The 12,319-nt window shown below is 47.2% G+C and overlaps 1 protein-coding gene across 1 annotated transcript in view; it reads left to right on the forward strand.

The window, feature by feature from the left end:
• The first annotated feature begins 217 nt into the window (after positions 1-217).
• The window catches only part of PLAT (plasminogen activator, tissue type), a 38,968-nt gene continuing 26,866 nt past the window's right edge, over positions 218-12,319 (forward strand). Inside the window, exon 1 of the mRNA XM_015408168.1 lies at positions 218-322. The gene's annotated coding sequence lies outside the window, so the exon portion shown is untranslated. The remainder of the gene's footprint in view (positions 323-12,319) is intronic.

Here is a 12,319-nt window from a genome sequence, read left to right on the forward strand (position 1 = left end):
TCCTGGTTGACTTCACCAGAAATGATTTCCTCATTCCTGCGTCCCTTCTTCTCTCCAAGTCTGCCTCCCCCCCCCCCCCCCCCCCCCCCTGCCTCTGGTGGCTTTCTTGGCCCCGCCTCCGAGAGACCACGGTGCCGGCCCGGCCCCGCCCCGCGGCTGCTGCAGGTTTTTAAGCAGGAGCTGATACTGATGATCTTTAGAGAGAAAGGGACAAAGAGAGGGGAGAGTTTGCTGGCTGGAAGCAAGAAAAGCATCTCTGCTGGAAGGGACAGGCTGGGACGAAGTCCACCAGCAGGCAGTGAAGTGGGAGTGCCCATGCAAGGTATGTCTCGTTGTGCTGTGTGCGCAATTTCTTTTTGCGACGGTTCTGGGTGGAGGGCAGGTTGCGGCGAGGAGTCGGCCTGCTTAGAAGCCGCGCCGTTGAGCCTTCCTTCCTGACTCCAGATGCTGCATGGGATGTCATCTTCGTGGGTCTCTCTGTTCTTCTCTGTTAGGGCTCAGCCTCAGAGGCAGTCTTTTTGTTTTGGCTTTTGTTTATTCCCGAGATGAAGCCTAGTGTAGAAGCTAAACCTCTCCGCGGAGCCCTGGTTGAAACGAAACCTTCTTGTCTAAGATGGGAGAGAGTCTAGAAAGAGTGCATCAGCAGGTCCCACTTCTACCCACAGATGGTGGCAGGGGGAAGAGGCTGTGCTTGCACCCCGTTCTCTGGTTCCTCTCCCCTGACCGTCGGTTAAGATCTGGTTGTTGTTGTTCAGTCGCACAGTCGAGTCCGACTCTTCGCGACCCCATGGACAATCTCCCGCCAGGCTCTCCTGTCTTCCGCCGTCCTCCGAAGTTGGCTCAATTTCATGTTCGTTGCATCGCTGACACTGTCTAACCATCTCATCCTTTGCCGTCCCCGTCTTCTTTGACCTTCAATCTTTCCCAGCATCAGGGTCTTTTCCAGTGAGTGCTCCCTTCTCATTTGGTGGCCAAAGTATTTGAGCTTCAGTTTCATTATCTGGCCTTCCAGGGAACAGTCAGGGTTGATTTCTTTGAGGATTGACTGATTTGTTCTTCTTGCAGTCCAAGGGACTCTCAAGAGTCTTCTCCAGCACCATAGTTCAAAAGAATCTATTCTTCGGCGCTCGGCCTTCCTTATAGTCCAACTCTCACAGCCATACACGACTACTGGGAATACCATTGCTTTGACCATGCGGACTTTTGTTGGCAGGGTGATGTCTCTACTTTTTATCATGCTGTTTAGGTTCGCCATCGCTTTCCTCCCAAGGAGCAGGCGTCTTTTAATTTCATGGCTGCAGTCACAGTCTGCGGTGATCTGGGATCCCAGGAACGTGAAGTCTGTCACTACTTCCACAGCTTCCCCTTCTATTTGCCAAGGAGTGATGGGGCCGGATGCCATGATCTTAGTTTTTTTGATGTTGAGCTTCAAGCCCACTTTTGCGCTCTCCTCTTTTACTCTGAGCAAGAGGCTCTTTAGATCCTTTTCACTTTCAGCCATTAGAGTGGTATCATCTGCATATCTGAGGTTGTTGATCTTTTCCCCAGCAATCTTAATTCCCGCTTGTGATTCATCCAGGCCAGCATTTCGCATGATGTACTCTGCATATATATTAAATAAGCAAGGCGACAATATACATCCTTGTCGTACTCCTTTTCCTATGCTGAACCAATCAGTTGTTCCATATCCGGTTCTAACTGTCGCTTCTTGGCCCTTATACAGGTTTCTCAAGAGACATGTGAGGTGGTCTGGTACTCCCATCTCTTTAAGGACCTGCCATAGTTTGTTGTGATCCACACAGTCAAAAGCTTTAGCATAGTCAATGAAGCAGAAGTAGATATTTTTCTGGTACTCTCTTGCTTTCTCCATAATCCAGCGAATGTTGGCAATTTGATCTCTAGTTCCTCTACCTCTTCGAAACCCAGCTTGTACTTCTGGTAGTTCTCTATCCACGTACTGTTGAAGCCTAGCTTGTAGGATCTTGAGCATGACCTTGCTAGCGTGTGATATGAGTGCAATTGTGCGATAGTTTGAACATTCCTTGGCATTGCCCTTCTTTGGGATTGGAATGTATACTGACCTTTTCCAATCCTGTGGCCACTGTTGCGTTTTCCAAATTTGCTGGCAAATGGAGTGCAGCACTTTAACAGCATCATCTTCTAAGACTTTGAATAGCTCAGCTGGAATACCATCACCTCCACTAGCTTTGTTGTTAGCAATGCTTTCTAAGGCCCATTTAACTTCACATTCCAGGATGTCTGGCTCGAGGTCAGTGATTATACCGTCGTGGTTGTCAAGGACATCGAGGTCTTTCTTGTATAGTTCTTCTGTGTATTCTTGCCATCTTTTCCTAATCTCTTCTGCTTCTGTTAGGTCCCTACCGTTTTTGTCCTTTATCATGGCCAGCTTTGCATGGAACGCTCCCTTGATTTCTCCAACTTTCTTGAAGAGATCTCTAGTCCTTCCCATTCTATTGTTTTCTTCTATTACTTTGCACTGTTCATTCAGGAAGGCCTCCTTATCTCTCCTTGCTGTTCTCTGGAAATCTGCGTTCAGTTGGGTAAATCTTTCCTTTTCGCCTTTGCCTTTCGCTTTCCTTCTTTCCTCTGCTATTTGTAAAGCCTCATCAGAAAGCCATTTTGCTTTCTTGCATTTCTTTTTCTTTGGTATGGTGGTGATTGCTGCCTCCTGTACAATGTCACGAACCTCCGTCCATAGTTCTTCAGGCACTCTATCTATCAAATCCAGACCCTTGAATCTATTCTTCACCTCTACTGTATATTCATCAGGGATGTGATCTAGGTCAAACCTGAATGGCCTCGTGGTTTTCCCGATTTTCTTCAGTTTAAGTCTGAATTTTGCAATGAGTAGCTCATGATCTGAACCACAGTCAGCTCCAGGTCTTGTTTTTACTGACTGGATAGAGCTTCTCCATCTTTGACTGCAAATTATATAGTCAATCTGATTTCGGTGTTGCCCATCTGGTGATGTCCATGTGTAGAGTCGCCTCTTAGGTTGTTGGAAAAGGGTGTTCGCTATGACCAGTGTGTTCTCTTGATCTGGTACATTTGGTTTATAAAAACCTTTCCAAAAGTCTGTATAGGGCCATTATTTGCTTTACACAGACTTAACCTCTGCTGAGTTCAGTGGAACTTCTTGTGAGGAAGTGTGTTTAGGATCGCAGCCATGGACTGCATACTGAGTTCAGTGAGGCTTCCTTCCAAACAAAGTTATAAAGAGTTACAGCCTCAATTCATGTTTTTTAACAATCCACTGCTGTCCAAAAGGTACAGAGCATGGCAGAAAAAGAGGCATTTGTTCTGTCTTCGCCCCCCCCCCACATCATTTTGTCCCCATCTCTCCTACCCCATTCAGGAAAAGGGGGGTTGATAGTGCAGAACTCAAGGAGACGCTGTTCAGAGAGAGAGAGAAAAGTAAAGAACCCAGATGTTAAAAGGAGAAATATCTGGGACAAGAGGCTTGGACAATGTTTTGTATCGTTCCTGAGGGAAGTTGGTACTCGAACAGGGCAGCTTACCTCTGACATGGTTTCTCTGGCTCCTGGAACATGAAGTCAGAGTTTTGCCCTCATACACCTTCAGGCACAAAAGAAAGAGTGAGACACTTGCAGGTCACAGAAAGAATGTAAATCATACATGGATTTCCCTGGACCTTTATGTGCATGTGTGAATAATTCTCAGGAGGAAGCCTTGGCTTTCTGAGTGCAGGGAAACTGCCAGGCACTGGATTCCCTTTTTCCTCTACTCTCTTCCCTATATCAGTAACCTGTTGTGCTAATATTAGAAGAAAACTACACGGAGGAGTTGTACTCATACATAGATCATGCACATCTTAACTCCCCCGCCTGTGCCTTTGAAAGACCACAGATGAAGACTGTACATGAGCGGAAACAATACTTGGAATGCAAAACTATGCTGTATTACAGGCGGCTTAGAAGGTGCAACTCTGCGTAGGGCTACAGTGCTAATGATACACACTGTCTTTCAGACTTTTAATTAATTTGTATGGTTGTGCAAAGTCGTGTAACAGAAATGATTAAGCTTTTGAACTGGTGGGGAGGGGCAGACAAAGAAGTGCCAACTACATAAGGTTCTGCATATTGAATGGGAAGTTTCAAAGAGGATATAACTGTCTGCCCAGCAACTCCATGTCAACATATGATGTTGATGAGGGCCGTGCAGGTCAGAAATGTTTTACAAGGGCTTCCCATTACTGTTGCCTGTCCCTGTCATATTGTACATCAAAGTCATTAAAGAACAAACTACTGTGTCAAAACTGAGCAAAACTGGGTGCAGATCTTGTCTGGATTTTAATCCCTGATCTGGTACTGTCTTTCTGTTTATCTCTTTAAGTATTAATAACTGTAGAGGATGTACACTTTATTCATCTGATTCATGAAGTGAGCTCTGATTCACGAAAGGTGATGTTGTAGTCTTTAAGATTCCAGTAGACTTCTTTTTAATTGCTACTTTCTATAATTATCTTTGCTAACCTGTAATAAATTTCCCAGTTCCCTGTTGTGCCATTACAGAGGTAAGCATTAATGGTTTGTTTGTTAAAGGTATAACAGTCAAAAGCTAGGGTTACTTGCCTTACACATTGTATTTATTTATTATTTACTTCATTTGTATCTTGCCTTTGGGACCATTGTTCTCCTCATCCCATTGTATCCTCACAACAACCCTGTGAGGTAGGTAAGGCTGAGAGCATGCAACTAGTCCAGGGTCACCCAGCAAGTGTCCATGGTAGACTGGGGATTCCAAATTGGGTCTCCCAGATATTAGTACAACACTCTAGCCACTACACAATGCTGTCTGTGTGCTGCACAACACTACATGACGCAATGATGCAAATGTTTAGTGTGGTTAAGAATGGCAGACTCTTAATCTGGAGAACTGGGTTTGATTTTCCATTTCTCCACATGGAGCCAGCTGGGTGACCTTGAGTCAGTCACAGTTCTCTGAGAACTCTCTCAGCCCCACCTACTTCAGAGGGTGTCTGTTGTGGGGAGAGGAAGGGAGCATGATTGTAAGCCACTCTACACCTTTGGGTAGTGAAGAGCGGGGTATAAAACCAAGTACCAACTCTCTTCTTCCTCACTTTATTGTGTCTTGTAATGAAAATGATGGCACTAGCCTATTAAGTACTTCCCAGTTTCTCTGAGCAAAGAGTGAGAAATCCAGACGCAGCACTAAAAGGAATTTAGTTTCCTTTGGACAAGAGTTGGTTGTAACATTGGTTTTATTTGCAAATATGAAGCCGAGCAGCAGACACCAGACACCTAACAGCAGGCAAAACAGCACCAGAGTCCCAGACAGCAACAGTGCGGATCCCTGTAGCCTCCTGTCTGTTTCCAGCTAAATGTTTTTAGCTCTCTCTGCCTGTGACTGTACCAAAATCAAAACTGCTTCTAGCTGTCTCTGCCCATTCCCCAAACTTTGATGGAGGTCACATTCTCAGATCTGGAGTGAGACTCCCAGCAATTTTATTATATTCTTGGTAATCAAGTTGTCACACTTGATTAATATGGTCTCTTAATGCTGAAATAGCTAAAAGCCTGAGCCACGTGCCTGTCTTGATTGGTGCTACAAGTGGAATGAATCATGCCGGATTTCAACAAAGTAAATCCCAAGGATGTTCTAGGCCCTTTCCCTGAATCTCCAGCTTTTCTAAAATGGGGAGGGCAAATTGCAGACATAGCCCCCAAAGCTATATTATCTGGCCCCTGATGGCCATATCAAATTTGAGCACTTTGCCTTTGGTGGTGGTGGTGGAAGATCCCGTCAAGTCGCAGCCGTCTTATGGTGACCCCCTGTGGGGTTTTCAAGGCAAGAGACATTCAGAGGTAGCTTGCCATTGCCTGCCTCCGCATAGCAACCCTGGACTTCCTTGATGGTCTCCCATCAAAATACTAACCAGGGCTGACCCTGCTTAGCTTCTAAGAACTGATAAGATCAGGCTAGCCTGGACCATCCAGGTCAGGGTACTTTCCCTTCACTGAGTAATTAAACTGTCAGACAGATGTGCCAATTTTGGACTTAGAAGGGTGCAACTCTGCATAGGATGGCACTGGCAAAGTAGGAATTAGCATGGTAGCACTGCAGCCTTTGGGTCACCTTACCTATCTGGGGCAGTCCTCTTTTAAGGTGGCTAGGGGGTATACATTGTGTACTGCAGTGTCTAAGCTGATCTCTGTTCACAACCTGATGGGCAGCTTAGAAGAACATGGACTTTGTTCCTGGTGTCAGGAATGCATAAAACCCAGGGCTGTCATGTTGTGTCCTAACAAGAAGACCAAGATTGGCGAGAATAGCATATTCCAATAGATGATCCAGAAACATCTGACATAACCAATTAATAGAAAGAAAGGGAAAAAACCAACAAAAGAGAGAGGAAAATATCTGTGGGTGCCACGAAAAGAAACAAAAGAAGATCATAGTGAAGATCTGTGGTACCTTCAGGGCTATTTTTGGGCAGGAACGCACAGGAACGGAGTTCCGGCTGGCTCCCAAGTTGGCCACACCCAGCAGGAACTCATTAGCATAATAGGCCACACCCAACAGCAGGAACTCATTAGAATTGACACACATTAGGGGTGTGTGGCCTAACATGCAAAGGAATTCCTGGAACAAATAAAGCACTGTGTTTTGATAACAAACAAGGTAAACAGAATAAGAAGGAAAAGGTGGGTGTGGCTGGATGACCATACTTCTGGTAACATGGGAATGCGGCCTAATAGGCTAATGAATGGTGCAGTCAGTAGGGTGTGGCCTAATATGCTAATGAGTTCCTGCTGGACTTTTTCTACAAAAAAAGCCCTGGGTACCTTATAGCTGCTGCCGCCTCCTCCTCTTCTTCCTCTTCCTCTTCTTCCTCCAGCAGACTAACACGGCTGCTCCTCTGCAATTTGCAGACAAAGGGAAACCAGATCTTAGCAACAGAAAGGAAAAAATACCATTTGATAAAGAGCAGGGGTTTGAAATACATTGGGTGAATTAAAAAAAATACATTTCCACGACACCTTGCATATTTACTCCTGCTCATCCTATTCCAAAATATGAATAGATGCAGCAAATGGACAAGTAAACAGGACAAACATATGTATAGTATGAAAAGAGTTAAAAAAATAACTGTCTAATGTGGCTGTTTGCAAAAAAAAATCCCAGGACATTCTCAATTATGCTGCACTTTCCCCACAGTTTATTAATCCTCATGAGACCGTACTGGAAAGGCTAGAATTAAAATCTGCTTTGTGTACATTTAATTTTCCACAGTTCATTAATTCTTAATGGTGGTTAATAAGCTGAATTCCAAATCCACTTTGTATATATGCTGTATAGGGTTGCCAGCTCTGAGTTTTGCCAGCTCTGCAGGTTTGGGGGATGGATCCGGGAGAGGGTGGGGCTTGGGGAGGGGAGGGGCCCCAGCAGGGCACAGTGCCACAGAGTCCAGCCTCCAAAGCAGCCACTTTCTCCAGGGGAGCTGGTCTCTGTAGTCTGGAGATCAGTTGTAGTAGCGGGAGATCTCCAGGCTCCTTCTGGAAGCTGGCAACCCTAATTCTGTACCTCTCCTTCCTAGGAGTAGAATACGGAGTGGAGAGATACAGGGTACTTTCACAGTACTTGGGGTTCAATCACAGTAAGTTGTTCTATAATACTTTCTTTTTTTGTATTTTGTGTGTGTATGGGTGCGGTCAGACGGCGTGCTGGGAACAGTTTAAATTGCTCTGGGCCCGATGCGTTTTTTTTTAACCTGGAGAATCACGAGATCACACTCACCTCCTTGTTCCGGATCACTGCACAGCCACATCACTCCCTGCGGGACATGCGACGCGTTCTATCCTGGCATCTCAGCTAGCTCAGTCATCCTGGCTAAAAGGCCCTGAGCTCCTTCTCCAGCCAGATAGACCTTTGGAACGGAAGGCAATGACGCCGACGGAGACACCAGAACCGTTTTGTCTGTTTCACAAGAAGCCGGACCCTCTGAACAAGTGCAGGGAGTTCAGAACAAAGCCTTCCGCTCCTCCAACGGCTTTGTTCTGAACTCCCTTGCACTTGTTCAGAGGGTCCGGCTTCTTGTGAAACAGACAAAACGGTTCTGGCGTCTCCGTCGGCATCGTTGCCTTCCGTTCCAAAGGTCTATCTGGCTGGAGGGAGCGTGCGTTGGTGGTTCCCCCCCCCCCTCAGTTTGGGCATGCGCACAGGCGGACATCTGTAGAATTAAAATTTTCGTCCGTGTGCAGAACAGCGATTTCCACTTCAGCCCAACTGCTGTAACACTTCCCTTTAAACTTTAAAGGAACACTTCCCTTTAAACTTTTACCCCCAAACTGGCCTCCGTGAGATCCCGAACTTGTCTAACCAACAAAACTAGGCACCGTTTTAAACATTGTTTTCAATAACGTGGGAGCGGAGCTTCGCCTGTGCGCATACTGCCGACGCTAAAATAAAATGGCGGGTGAAGAGCGGAAGCCTCGGGTTTCCGAGCGGAAGTGGCTCAACACCACAGGAGCGATCAGACGTCAGAAAACTGCAGCTAGAACCAGAGAATCAGGAAAACACCACTTGGGGACCTGGTAACAAAGTACTCCGTTTTAAAGGGGGTTTGAGCCGGAAAGTGACGGCTGTGGACGGTGCGCAGATGTTGGGTGTGTGAACGTGGATATAAAATCTGTTACTGAAGCGTGCCAAAAGCGGACTAAACGGCCCGTCTGAACGCACCCTATGTGTGTTAGGGTTGCCAGGTCCCCCTGGCGTGTGGGGAGATCCCCCAGTTTCCAGTGCTCTTCCCTAGTGCTGGTCAGAGCATCAACCCCCCCCCCCGTCACTGACGTGCTTCTTTCCTCCCCTCTCCCAGAGTGTCCCAGTAAGTCCCCCACTGGACCTGGCAACCCGTGTGTGTGCGCGCACGCGCGTGCTTGTGAGCCTGGAAGCCATGGTGACTTCTGGCGACCCCTAGTGGGGCTAGGACATTTTTCAGAGAGGTGGCTTGCTATTGCCTGCCTCTGCATCCTGGCCCTGGTGTTCCTTGGAGGTCTCCCTTCCAAGTACTTGTCAGGGCCAGCCCTGCTTAGCTTCCAAGATCTGATGAGATTGGTCTTGCCTGGGCTGCCCAGGTCAGGGCTATAATAAGGACTGTCTTGTCCTATTAAGCCATCTATTATTCACTGCAAAAAGAGCCACTCTTTTTCTACCTAATGACAAAATAAACCATGCAGTGTCCTCTGGCACTATATGGGAAGGCAGCTCTCCACATTTGGTGCTTCATCAGAGTAGAATCTGGTTCCTCCAAAGCAAATCCTTTCCCTTCAGTCTATTTATGAGCATCCCCAAAAGTGTCCAAGATATTTTGATTTCCATTGAAATCCAGCCAAGCAGCACCCTGCAGGCAATGCCATTATGAAGGGAACTGTGTGCTCCAGCTTAGTCTTTGAGGCTTATGTAGCTGTTTTTTTCTCTTTTTTAATACTGGATTATACTTGGACCAAGGGGAGGAAAGCCTGGCTAAGAAAACTCAGCAGCAGCAGCCAAAAACTAGCAAGCCAAGAGCCATTGCTAATTGCTGCGTGGCTGAAGGTGACCTTGCCTTGGTGCGGCTCCCAGCCTTATTGCGCATTTAATAGAAGGGCCTATAACTCAGCATGGAGAGTGCATCCTTTGCATACATAAGATGCACAAGCCCCTCGCCTCCTTCAGTCCCTTGCATCTCCATTGAATGGATCCTGGGTAGCAAGTTCAGGAAGGAGCTCAGCTTGAAACTCTGGAGAGCCAATGCAGTCAATACTGGGTTAAATGAACCAATGAGAATAAGGTAGCTTCTTCTATTGATATACCTGATGACTAGATTTTGAAGGGCACAATGTTTGTCCTGATAAAATTTCCTGTGGGTAGATATGGTCAGTGGGTGTGGGGTTTTGCCCAAAAAGTAAAGCGTTGCCCTTGATGTTGCTGGTGTGGTGACATAATTTCTGGAGTGTCTGTTTGGGGGCGGGGTTTCCCCCACCGGCCAGCTAGCCAGCAGTGAGCAGAAGCCCACAAAAGCAGAGGATCCCCTGCCCCAATTGGGGACTGGCAAGCCTTTCTCTAAAGCAGCCATTTTCTCCAAGGGAAACGTTCTCTGTCATTTGGATATCAGCTATAATTCTGGGAGATCTCCAGGCCCCGCCTGAAAGTTGACAAACCTACCTCGTATTGAGTACTGGAGGTGAGTGATCAATGGCCCCAGGTCCATCAAGGTCAGTATTGTCTACTCAGACTGGCTGTGGCTCTCCAGGGTCTCATGTGGAGGTCTTTCACATCACCTACCACTAGGGTTGCCAAGTCCATCTTCCACCCCCAGCGGGGGACTTTGGGGGTGTTCCTGGAGGGGGTGGGGCATCCCCGACGTGATGACATCACGTTGGGGATGTCTGCCGCCCCCCACCCGCCTGTGCGCCGGATCTCCAGAAACAGCAGTTCCCTTTTAAATGCAGGAGCTGGCGTTTCCCCTTTAAGAGCAGCCGTGTTTCCCTTTTAAGAGCAGAAAGCTGGCATTTCCCTGCAAGCTTGCGGCGATCGGGCTTGGGAGGAAACACGGGTTCCACACACTTAAAGGGAGAGAGATGGGTGGCTGTGGGTGTTGGGGGTGGGGCTTCCCCCGCCAGCCATCTGGCTGGCAGCGGGTAGAATCCCCCCCCAAAAAACGGGGGACCCCTGGCAAACCGGAGGGGTTGGCAACCCTACCTACCACCTGACCCTTATAGTTGTATCTTTATAGCTTCTATGACCTACTCTGTAGATGTCTTTTTGGGGTGCACCTTTTATCTGCTTGTGGGATATGGCAGTATGGCCTCTATGGGGACTGATGTGTGTGAGTGGCCATGCTTTGGGAATTGGCTGGCTTGGGGGGAAGGGAGAGGAAATGGAACTTGAAGGTGTCTTGATCTCTTCCACCTCTGTGCTCCTGTGAGCAATAGCTGCCAAACTAGATTTCCAGCCATGTAAACATTGCTGTATTCCTCACGCAGCAATGGCTGTGTGGTTCCCATTAGATACAGCTTATCGTTCTGAACATCCATGTTGACAAGTAGGCAGGAGCCCAGGCCGAGGTTGGAGCCTTGTGACCATTAGGTCTGCTCTGTTCTGGAGAGATACAGAGAGGGGATTATTCACACTGAACACAGGGAAAGAACTGGACTTGTTTGCGTTTTGTAAGATTTGTTAATCACCTAAACACTTGAAGAAACGTACAGACATTTAAGATAAGCTGCTCAACCACACAGAAATAAAAACAGAAGGCACAGTGTTGAATCTTGAAGCAAATAAAACAAAAAATTAAATTCTCTGCCCGTGTGGTGAGGTAGCTTGGTAGGACTTTGGGAAATGGATGCTAAAGCTACCATGCCACCTCAGAGAAGGATCTGGTGACAGGCCTGGCAAAATTTAACTTCATCTCTAGACAGAATCTAAACCAAGACCTTTCCAGCAGATCTTTAAGAACAGGGAGATTCATATGGGAGGAGTTATGCTGGTTCCTCCCACAAAAAACCCTCAGGGTGCGGTCAGACGGTGTGCTGGGAGCGGTTTAAATTGCTCCGGCCCTGATGCGGTCTTTTTTAACCTGGAGAGTCATGATCACATTCACCTCCTTTCTCCGGATCTCTGCGTGGCCACATCGCTCCCCGCTGTCCACACACGGGAGCGTGCTTTGCTGTTGTTTTTCTCTCTCTCTCAGTTTGGGCATGCGCATAGGCAGTTATCTGTAGAACTAAAATTTTCGTGCGTGTGCAGAACAGCGATTTCCACTTCAACCCAACTGCTGTAACACTTCCCTTTAAACTTTAAAGGAATACTTCCCTTTAAATGTTTACCCCAAAAATGGCCTCCATGAGATCCCAAACTCGTCTAAACAATAAAACTAGGCACCGTTTAAACATTATTTTTAATAACGCTGTGGCGGACCTCCGTGTATGCACACACCGCCAACAGTTTAAAAAAAATGGCGGGTGAAAAGCGGAAGCCTCGGGCAGCTTTTGAGCGGGGAGGGGGTTTAAACCGGAAGTGGTTCTACACCGCAGGAGCGATCAGACATCAGAAAAGTGTGGCTAGAACGGGAGAATCAGGAAAACACCACTTGGGGACCTGGTATCAAAATACTCTGGGTCAGGGGACATTTCGTAGAAAAAGAGGTGCAGGAGCTCATTAGCATAACTCATTTGCATATGCCACACCCCCTGACATCACCAGAAGTGTGTCAGAAGGCAACACCCACCGCTCAGGCTCCACTGGACTGTTTTGGATTGCTAGCTATTGGGGGGGG

The sequence above is a fragment of the Gekko japonicus genome, unplaced genomic scaffold (genome assembly GCF_001447785.1).
Source record: "Gekko japonicus isolate JY-2015 unplaced genomic scaffold, Gekko_japonicus_V1.1 scaffold139, whole genome shotgun sequence".
Lineage (NCBI taxonomy): Eukaryota > Metazoa > Chordata > Lepidosauria > Squamata > Gekkonidae > Gekko > Gekko japonicus.